Genomic DNA, 10686 nt, shown 5'->3' with positions numbered 1-10686 from the left:
CATTGTGCTCACAATCGGAAAGGGTAAGAGCAGCGCCTCCCTTTCAAGGCGTGTTTAGGAGCGAAGTCGTAATTCTAACGCCTTCCAAAGTATGCCTTCGGAGGCAGAAGCCGGCCGTTTATGCAGCAGTTAAACGGTCCTAGCCAGGGAGCGTGGCTTTCCTTTCTCCTCCACCCAACTGCTGTGCGCCCGATACAATCGTGTGTCTCTCAGCTTGTTGAGCAATTCTGCTTCCCACGTAGGCATGGTGAGCTGGCAGCAGCTCTTGAGGAGGAGGAGGCGGGGAGGGGTGCGGTCTGAAGGAGCACAAGAGCTTTTTATCGACGCGGCCGCCTTGGCCCGCCGCAGCCCCTTCCGCTTGTGGGGCCTGCTGTGCCTTTAAGAGAGAACCGGTCCCTCCCCCCCTCCCTCCCCCCATCTATTTTGGCTCGGCGCTGTTTTCATTTCCGCCTTCCTGTTCCGCGTGTGGTGCCAGGAAATTCCCCGCTTCCGCACTGGCCCGGCAGGAGGCGGAGCGGGGGCCGCGTAGCTGGTGTGGAATGCAGCCGGAGGGGGTTGGGCCGGGCCGGGCCGCGGCGGGCGCAGGCACCAGCATGTCTTTCGCTTGCTCGCTCCACCACCCAGAAGGCCTCGGGAGGCAGGGCTGGGCTGCCTTACTGCGGCCGCCCTGACCTACATTCCCCGGTTTCGAAGATCGCTGTGGGCCCTGGAAGGAAGTGCGGCAGCTGAACTAAGACCCCTGTTTTAGTACGACGCTGGGCGTCGCGTTGAAAGCAGGTCACTAGTAGGGATGCCAGCCTCCAGGTGGGACCTAGGGATCCCCCGGAATTACAGCTCATCATCTTCAGGCGACAGAGATTACTTCACCTGGAGAAAATGGGTGCTTTGGAGGGTGGACTGTATGGCATTGTACCCCACTGAGGTCCCTGTATCCCCCAGGCTTCATCCCCAAATCTCCCAAAAGTTTCCCAACCTGGATCTGGCAACCCTACCTCTCCTGTGGCCAGGGGGGACCTGGCAACACTAGGCAGCAGCCCAATTTGAAGGGGACAATGTCGTTAAATTCCTGCCCACCTAGGCCCCAAGGGGATATACTAACTTGGTAGCTATGGGGTCTAACCCAGAAGCCCTGCACCTTAATTTCATATCCCTGGGCCCTGATTACTCCGTGGCAAAGGAAGCGCACTCTGTGCATTCTCAGACAGTGTTCTTGATTGGAATCCACACCTTCCTAAATTGGTACCCAGACATTATAGGAGCTGCTCCTTCAAAGCCTAGTACTACTGCTCTGCTCTGGTAAAGTGGGGCTCAGTCAAAGTCCTGACTGTAGTCTTCCAAATGAAGGTGGGAAGAAAGGGAGAGAAGTGTCTGTTTAGAATTACCAAAGGGTCCTCTGGCTGCGTTTCAGGGAGCAGAGTAGGGCTCACAAAATTACGGGAACAAGGAGACGCCTAGGCCACAACTGCTGAGATGAGTCACTCAAGATTAATGCCTTTCTTTCTCCCAAGGGGAGATAGCTGAGCAGTACAGCCAGTTTGATGGCGCTGTGGTGCAAGTGGGCAGACCTTTGCCCTGCAGGCCGTGTTGAATAAGCCAGTGTTCTCTTCGCCTACACTGCTGCAGCAGCTTTGAGAATTGCTTCTTCTGCACAGGAACTGGAAAAGAATAGAGCAGCGTGGTGGAATAGATACTTGCTAGGATTGCCAAGTTCCAGGTGGGCCTGGAGAGCTCCCAGAATTACAACTGATCTCTGGGTTACATAGATCAGTTCCTCTGAAGAAAATGGCTGCTTTGGAGGGTGGGCTATATGGCAGTCTACCCAGCTGGGGTTCCTACCCTCACCAGGTTTCACCCCCAGAGCTCAGGAATTTCTCAACCCAGTACTGGCAGCCCTACTTAGCAGACCCAGAAGATGCATCTCTTTGAGGTAAATAGCCTCTTTATCTTTCTGCTTCGGGGGGGGGGTGCAGTTGGCATGAGGCCCTGGTTAGGCTGCCACCACCCCACTTCTTAATCCTACCAAGACTGTCACACAGCAGTGGCAGACTACCAGGAAGGGTGATTCTGGCTGCAGAGGAAGAAAAGGGGAAGTGGCTGCTTGAGGCCAGGGGAAAACAGCTACTCTTTTTTTGTGCAGGAAGGAAGGAAGGCAGGCAGCCCCACCCAGTAAGTGCTGCTGATAGAATGGACAATGAAAATAGGGCTGCCAAGTGGGGGTGGGGGGGCTGCCAAGTGGGGGCAGGTAAACCCCCGCTTTGGAGTCCTGATTCCCGCCGCCGCGGAATCGGGCCCTGGGGGAACTCCGCCCCCAAAGCGCAGCATGGCTTGACGCAACCACATCAATCACGTTGGGGGCGTGGCCCCAATCGTCGGAGGGAAAACTCTATGCTTTTCCCTCCGACAATCGGGGCCACGCCTTCAACATGATCGACGTCGTGCGTCACTTCTGGTGACATGCTGGCGGCGCGCACGTGCTTCGCACGCGCACACATCGAGGGACAGCTCCCGGAGCCCGCCGAGGCTCCCCCACCGGTAAGACAAATTCACTTGGCAACCCTAATGAAAAGTGTTTGGGGACCAAGCTCCTGCTTTAGCCACGGACCCCTGGTGGCGGTCCTTGTACATAACAGACAAGCACTCACCTTAATTGATTTATGCAAACACACATACTCCTTTTATGGTTCACAGGATAGGGCTGCCAAATCCCCCCGGGGGGTGGAAAACCTCCCACCCCAGAGGCTCGTTCCCCGACGCCGGGGAATCGGGCCCCGGGGGGAACCCAGCCCCAGCATGCACGTCACAGGGAAGTGACGTCATGATGCCGGGCACGCTCGGGGCGGGGCCACGGCCATACAAGGGAAAACTGGTTTTCCCTTGTATGGTCGTGGCCCCGCCCCCAGCGTGCCCGGCGTCATGACGTCACTTCCCTGTGACGTGCATGCGGCGCGCACATGCGCCGGGAGCCGACCTGGAGTCCCCCGCCGGAAGGGTAAGTGCCACTTGGCAACCCTATCACACATACATATATGTGCCCCATACTTTTGTACACAGGCATCCAGATGTTTCATTCTATGTGTAAATACATGAAATCCTCAAGTACATTTATATGCATTATTGTCCCTGCTCAGATACATTGCTTCAGTATGTGTGAGTATTCTTATACCTCTGATCAGTAGCTAGTTTGGCTGTAGGCCACTTTGGGAAAGGCGAGGCTTCCCCTGATGTGTTGCTATATCTTTATTTCCCATTCACACTATTGTTTTGTTTTTTAAATTATAGGTGTGCAACTTGGGAGAGGGGGACAGAAATGCCAAATGGGGAAGTAAGACTATGACCAAATGGTCATTAGCTGGTAATCCCTACATCACACACACTTGTGACTAGGCAAACACTACTTCAAGACCCCTGAAAACACACACAAGGACCTCTTCACATATGCACATAAAGGGCTGTGCTTGATCTTCCCAATAGACATACGAACGCTGAACAAGATGGCTGCAGGCATAGATGCAAGCCATGTGACTTGTGCCCAGCATGGTTTTGAAGGAGAAGTGCTCTGGGCTGGGATTCCATTCTTCGTCTTCAGTCTAATAGTTCACTGCTTTTGTTGTATTTGGGACAGAGGGGAAACCACTTTCAGTGAGATTTGCAGATAGAAGGAACAGCTGGTGACCAGGTGTAGGGTTGGGTTTTTTCCTCTGATGCAGTAGTTAAGAAGTGAGACTGATCTAGGGTCATTGACAGAGAAAGGAAGAAATACTGTGAGGTTTCGATTGCTGGCTTCCTGCGTCTAAATCCATGACAGTGTTTGGGATGGGAAAGACATTGCAAAAATATGAATTTGGAATATATCCTGAAGGAAGTTAGGAAGTAGGCAAACTAAACACAGGCTACAGTAGTCAGTCTTCACAGTATTTTTGTTTTGAGTGAGACCACAAGTTACTATACAGAATGATCCTGGCCACCTCTTCTCTCTTGGCTATTACCAAGGATTAAGGCTTTTGTCAGCCGAGCTGTTGTCTCAGCCCGACTGGCAGGTTGCCCAGGCTAAACTGTGAGAGTGTTGCCTTGCTGGTGTTAGGAGCAAGAACGGTCTGCACAGTCTCATGGCACCTCCCTTAAGCCAACACCTATGAGCACCTGACATGTTTCACCCCGTGTGCAAAGGAGGAAATGGAACTGCAGGAGGACCGATGGTCTCTGTAGTCTAAAGGCAACAAGGGCTAGAGAGCCTCGGCCCAATCAGCGTACTTCTGTTACATTTATGCTCTAAGGATACAGTCAGTGGGAACTAGAAAAAAATTAGTAAGAAGTTATGTCTGGACTGGGAGAACTAAAAAGCCCTTTCACTTCATCTTGTATATCTGGCTTCCTTCCATAAGATTCCAGTTACCCCTGTTGTTCCCAGCAGGTAGCATGTTCTAGCAAAACAGGCTTCTTGTGCAATGTGTGGTGAAAAGTGTATATGAATTATAAGGGGGCGGGGGGGAAACCTTATTGTTTTCTACGTTTTTCCCTTCTCCCCCTACCCTAATAGTGACTCCAGGGGAAGAAGGGAAAGGCAGGTAAGGACAGAATCCAAGTTTCCCTTAGATAGGAGACTGGTTCAAAAAGACTAATTGCTGTCTCACTGTTGTCTGAAAAGCAGAATCAAAATGGAGAAGTGACCCTGTTTGCACCCAAGTTTCCCATTTCTTACAGTGAAGTCATCCAGAACTGAGAGTGTAACTCCACTTCATGGACATAAACTGACAATTCCAAGGAGAATTGATTTTCAGACAGTTGTGAGTCAAACGTGATCTGGTGTTCCTTACAAGTGCTACATGAGGCCAGATAAGAACGTTAGCTTTGGTTATATGAGTGCAGGATATGGAATATCAGCCTTTCCATTTTGTGACAAAAATGGAAATCACAATAATCCTATTGTTTCCTTAAAAAATGGAAGGGTTAAAATGGCCAGGAATATTTAAACGGAGGCTGTGGTAGTCCACAATCAAAGTGCACAAGTGACTGCCTCTGTGATAAAGTGTATATGAATTATAAGGGGGCGGGGGGAAACCTTATTGTTCTCCAAGAAATTAAGAAATATGGGGAAGGCAAAATGACTGTGTATGGACTCTCCCCATTCAGGCCATTTTTTTTCATTCAGAGATTATTTTGCTGTATACATAAGCTCTTATTATTCATGCTGTAGAGCATGTAGCAGGATCGAAGGAGGGATTGTTCACTTGCTACAGGAGATCTTTGGCTTTGAAATATCTGGGAGGTCCTGTTTTCCCCTCTGTGCTGAATGGTTAGAGGCAGAGAACTCAAGGTTCAAAAAGGTCATGTGACATGAAGTCTGTGTTCCTAAAAAATGTCATGACTCTGCCTGGGTTTTTGTTTCCTTCTTCACTAATGAGTGGGAAAGCAGGTTGGGAGGGGGAAGCTTTAGGAGTTCTGGCTTCTAGAATAACCTGCTCTAGCTGTTAGTGTATGCAGCCTGTCTGCAAAGCAGTTTCCCATGGGTGCTAATTATTCTGAGGCGTGTCCCATAATTGTCCAGGTTGGAGCACTTTAATGAGGTTGTCTCATAAGGGGTGTAGTAATCGTGGGATTCCATCCTGCACCAGCAGTGTGGCAGGACATGAAGTGACTGCCAAGGGACTGCCACTGATGGAGAACCCAGGCTAAGGGAAGCTGGGCAGAGCAAAATCACACTCCAAATGAAACAAACATACAAACTTGCACAACTCCAGTTGATCCCATATTTCTCACCTAAGCTTCCAATCAGGCTGTCTGCTGTCCGTCTTGCCATCTTTGTAACCTGGAAGAGTCTCTTCTCCAAAGCTGAGAATACAGCCCTGATGTCCAGGGTTGGTACTAGGCTATACCTATAAAAGTGTGTGCATATTTAGATGTGATGGCTTGTGGCTGTTGTAAATAGGCCTGCATGCCCTTCCTGTATATTTTATTCAGTTACTGCTACTTTTGGTGTTGTGACATTTTCAGCACAATACAAAGCATGTTCACTCAGAAGCAAGTCCCATTTAGTTCAATAGGGCTTGCTTCCTAGTGAGCTTGATTACGATTGTTGTCTTTGTCATGGAATACACTGCACTGAGTATCCAGGAACTAGGAAGCTGCTTTTCATTCTGCTTCTCACTGAACAGAAGAGAAATTCCTTGAAACCAAAAGGGAGAAAATGAAAGTTCCATGCCACTTATAAATATTTTGTTACCCAGTGGAACTACATGCATGGGTGGGTGGGGGGAGAGCTGTGGCCACTGGGACAAGAATCTCTTCTGACTGGAGGCACATAGTCCCATGGTGCTGCCCCCTCCCTGCTCTTCTGCCCTCACTGGTGAGAACACAGGAACTTCAGCAGATGCCGGATACAGCCTGGCTCATGGTAAGGCGGAACAGGCTGTCCGCTTTGGTATCCTGTCTCCAGGGGTAGGCGATGCACAGGAAACCAACCTCTCTGCATTTGGTGTGTGAAGCCTTCCTTGCTCTGCAACCCCCATATCCTGGCTTTGGTGTTTTTTTCTATCCTTCAGATTGCCTTTTGTATGTGCATGTGTGGAGGGAGAGAATCACACTTTGAGTGGGAGCCATTAGCCATGCTGCCTTTGTTCTGCTGGAGATGTGATTGGGGCATTATCAAAGACCCTTCTGTCTATTCACAAGGGGAGTGTCTTGCACAGGTGATGAATGCTGTGACAGGCTCTAGGTGCAATGCAGGATAGTGTGGGTTTTCTGGGGGTTTCCCACAAAGCAGCAGGACAGGAAGGTTAAAGAGGGCAGAAACTCTGGAATTCAAACACCATAAAGAATATACTATAGTGTAATGTAGCAAACAGGGTTTTTAAAAAATGTGCTTGTTAACTGAAACATCCTGCACTTTATGGAAGATCATAAGGCTAGAGGGCTACGATGTGGCCATACTACGTTTGAGGAGGCAGCTTTGACTCTTGAAAGCTCATACCCCAAAAATCTTGTTGGTCTCTAAGATGCTACAGGACTGCAATCTAGCTGTTCTGTTGCAGACCAACATGGCTCCTTTCTGAAGCTATTTTACATAATAGTGGTGAAATGTGGATATAGATAGTATTTCCTCCATCACTCCGCTTGAACCTGCACTGTCTCCTCAAACACAAGGCATTTAGTGCAGAAGTGTTTTCTCTGACATGTATACTCCTCTCAAGTTTACTGGGCATTGGGTGGGTGTCAGCAAAGATATATAAAGCTATTCGTTTTTAAAGTCTCAACTCACCTCAAAACCTAGTTTAGGATGGTCTAATGTATATTCCACAGGCTCAAAATGCCTTCTGACTAGCAGAGAAGAGGATTTTTAAAATAACACAGAGCAATGAAGAAAGCTTGCATCAGCCTGGGCTAGAACGAAATGCCTTGCAGCTTGTTTAATAATCTGGCAGAACAAGGTTTATGCATGCTCAAAAAGCAAGCTGGACCCTTGACCTTGAGCAAAGGAGTTTATACGCATTCTTCCCCTGGTTAGTGGCTTCAAGAATAACTCTTGGCTCTAGTTATTTATTCTATCACAGCATGTGTGAAGATAAAACCATGGGATGCACAGGAATAAGCAATATAATTTCTTGATTCCACCGATGTTAGTGAAAAAGGATTCAGGCTTCCAAGATCTGTTATCTCCCCCCCCCCCTTTAGACTGCAGTGAAAAATGCAGATGAGAGAAATCCTACCCAGATTTACATCAGTATGCTTAGATGTTTTCAGCATTTTCTTCCAGCTCAGCTTCCATACTGTTAATTGAGCTGGGCTAGAAGAAGTGATGAAACAATAGCATGCAGTAAGGTGAGTGGGTATGGGAAGGACTGGATCCTTCACCTGCACTTTTTTTAAAAAAAAGCTGTGTGTGTTCAGTGCATCTTCATCATTTGATCTCAAATTTGGTAGCATTTCAGACTGTTTTGTTGCTTTTTAAAAATTTTTTTGAATGTTTCACTGTTATTTCCTGCTTAAAAAACAAAAAGCTTCCAAAAGACTCTCAGCTCCCTCCCCCATTTCAGATGTGAAGAGGTTACAGATGGATTCTGTCTTTCCCCACTGTATGGATTTAAAACTCTTAACACAGACAACAGTCTCTTGAAGTATACAGCATATTACAAAAGCTCTGCTCAAGAGGTTACAGAACTTCAAAGTGTTCCAAGAGGGAAAAGATACGATTCAGGTCTCTGCCAGATTTAAACTTTTACATAATCTCATGTTTGGTTCAGACATAAAGGTTGTTTGTGGGAGGCAGAATTTGATTTTATTTTTTTGTGGTTTTGGGGCAGATGTATAAGAGACCACCTGCAAAGCCCTGCCAACTCTGAAAGCTATCTTGTTCTAACTTGCCCCAAAGGGAGATTTTTCTTCCCTTTGTAAATTCAAAGCAGCCCTGTGCACGAGAATGTGTAGGGCCTTCCAAGAACTCTGGCTGAAAGGAACAGTAAAAGCCTATGGGTATATGGGTGTGGCGTCTTTAATCCTATCTAGCTATTTCCAATTCTGTTTAGCATTTCTACTGTATGTTACAGGAGGGAAAATTTTACATTCAGCAGGAGCCAAAGCCCCCAAAGTGGAATAGTATCTTGTTCTTCCATTTGTACAAAATCCGTGGTAGGGTATGAGCTTTTGTGAGTCATTGCTCACTTCTTCACTATCTGAAGTGAGCAGTGACTCACAAAAGCTCTTATACGACCGCACATTTTGTTAGTCTTTAAGGTACTACTGGACTCTTACTCTGTTCAACTGCTAGACAAACATGGCTACCCATCTTGATCTATTTCCATTTGTACAGAAAGCTTGGCTCTTGTAGAAAAGTAGGTCATGGTTCTTTGTAGCATAATAGCTCTGGTGTTAGTATCAGAGCAACCAAGCTGTGACCAAGAGTGACTTTCCAGCTGACTCATTGATAGGGGTGGAGCAGGTTTTGTGTGGGAAGAAATAGGGTTGGGCTGAAGCTGATTCCTAGTTGTCACTTGGTGGGAAATTTAGGCCTTGGCTATATGACTTCAGTCTGAACAAACCTCCATACAAAATTTAAAAAATTCTTCATATGGAAACTAATGACACAGAGAAAGCTAGGTTAGAATCATTCTCTGCAATATCTACATTTCTATATGGAAGTTTTTAAAAAATTCCTGTGAGCATCTACCTGCAATGTGAAGTGCCTAGACACAACTTTACCACTTTAGAGGAAAACTAGGCCAGAGATTCCAGTCTCTACTAACAGTGATGGTAATTCCAGACTTTGCAGAACGAAAAAGCTTAGGTTGTTTGCTATGCCTTGAACAGAAACCTTAAGAACTTCACACCAGCTAAAGAACTAATTTCATAAAATCAGCTAGGGAGGAGGTAACTAGATTGTGGAGAAGGGAAAATTACCAGTTTATGACCTTTAAAGTGGCTGCAGCTCAGGTTACAAGTGAATTCCTGAGCACTGAATCACAGAAGAGCTCTTTTAGCCCTAGGGGCCCATTCAACATCAATTTCAGTTCTCTCCCAGCTGTCTCACAGAACTACTGTAAACCAGAATGAGAGAGTCCAAGGTGCAACAACATTAGTGGCATATACTTTCATTCCCTCTTTGTCAAATCCTTTGGTGCACTTTTTAAAATGAGTAAGAAGTTAAATGTTAGACTTTCCCCAAAATCATGAATCCTAAAGTTACTGAATTATTGGAGGGGCTCCTTTGCATTCATGACTATTGAGAAGCACTTTATTCCCAATCTTCAGTAATATGCATAATTGTCTAAACAATCTGAAATCAGTTCTTCAGTCTCATGATATGCCTGACTACATTTTGAAATGACAAAAAAAATCATGCTGGAATTATAACCAAAGGTTTATTCTGTTGGCCAGCAATTAATCAAATCAAGTATCATCCAAATGGAACGTATTGGAACATATATGTTCTTTCATGAAAAATTTCTATTGAGGGGACCTTCATAACCTGTGAAAATTTGTGGTGGTATATAATATTATGGGGAGTAATGTAATATTATGTAATTATGTAAAGAGTAGAATATGGGTGAGTAGATAGGATTAATGTATTGTTACCCCTATGAGACCTTGATGTGTTTAAAATATTGGTGATATTCTACATTGTATGTTTGTCTGTCTGTGTTTTTTCTTTTGTCTGTATGTCATTTAAAAATCAATAAATATATTGTTTAAAAAATTGTGCTGGTACACAGCCCCTGTGGGAACCAATTTTTTGACAAAACTGTATTGTGCCAACAAACCCATAATGTTTCCACTGCATGATCCGAGAACTGCAGACAAGCATAAGATGCTCACTTAGGAGATTACCTTTGAGACACCGCAGCTACTAACGTTTTGCAAAGCACTCATATCCAAGCTCCTGCCTGCCAGTACTGTCCAGCTGGCTAGTAGCCCATGTTTATAGAAATGCTATTTTCGTTCATCATAAACAAGTTTACAAGCTCTGTTACTGCAGCTCTAAATATAAACTGCCTGTACTCTCATGCCCCTCCTGAAGCCACACATTGTTATGCAACTCAGTCGTTTAGCCAAACTACCTGGCAGAAATCTGTAGGGGGGGTTAAGCAGGGATGTATTCTTGCCCCCTTGCTTTTCAACCTGTACATAAATTATATAGTTCACAAGCTCTCAGGACCCAAGTTTGTTGCTTCCTTGTTTGGTCATCAGAAGATCTCA

Source organism: Gekko japonicus, unplaced genomic scaffold (assembly GCF_001447785.1).
Source record: "Gekko japonicus isolate JY-2015 unplaced genomic scaffold, Gekko_japonicus_V1.1 scaffold46, whole genome shotgun sequence".
NCBI lineage: Eukaryota > Metazoa > Chordata > Lepidosauria > Squamata > Gekkonidae > Gekko > Gekko japonicus.
This window is presented reverse-complemented; position numbering follows the sequence as displayed.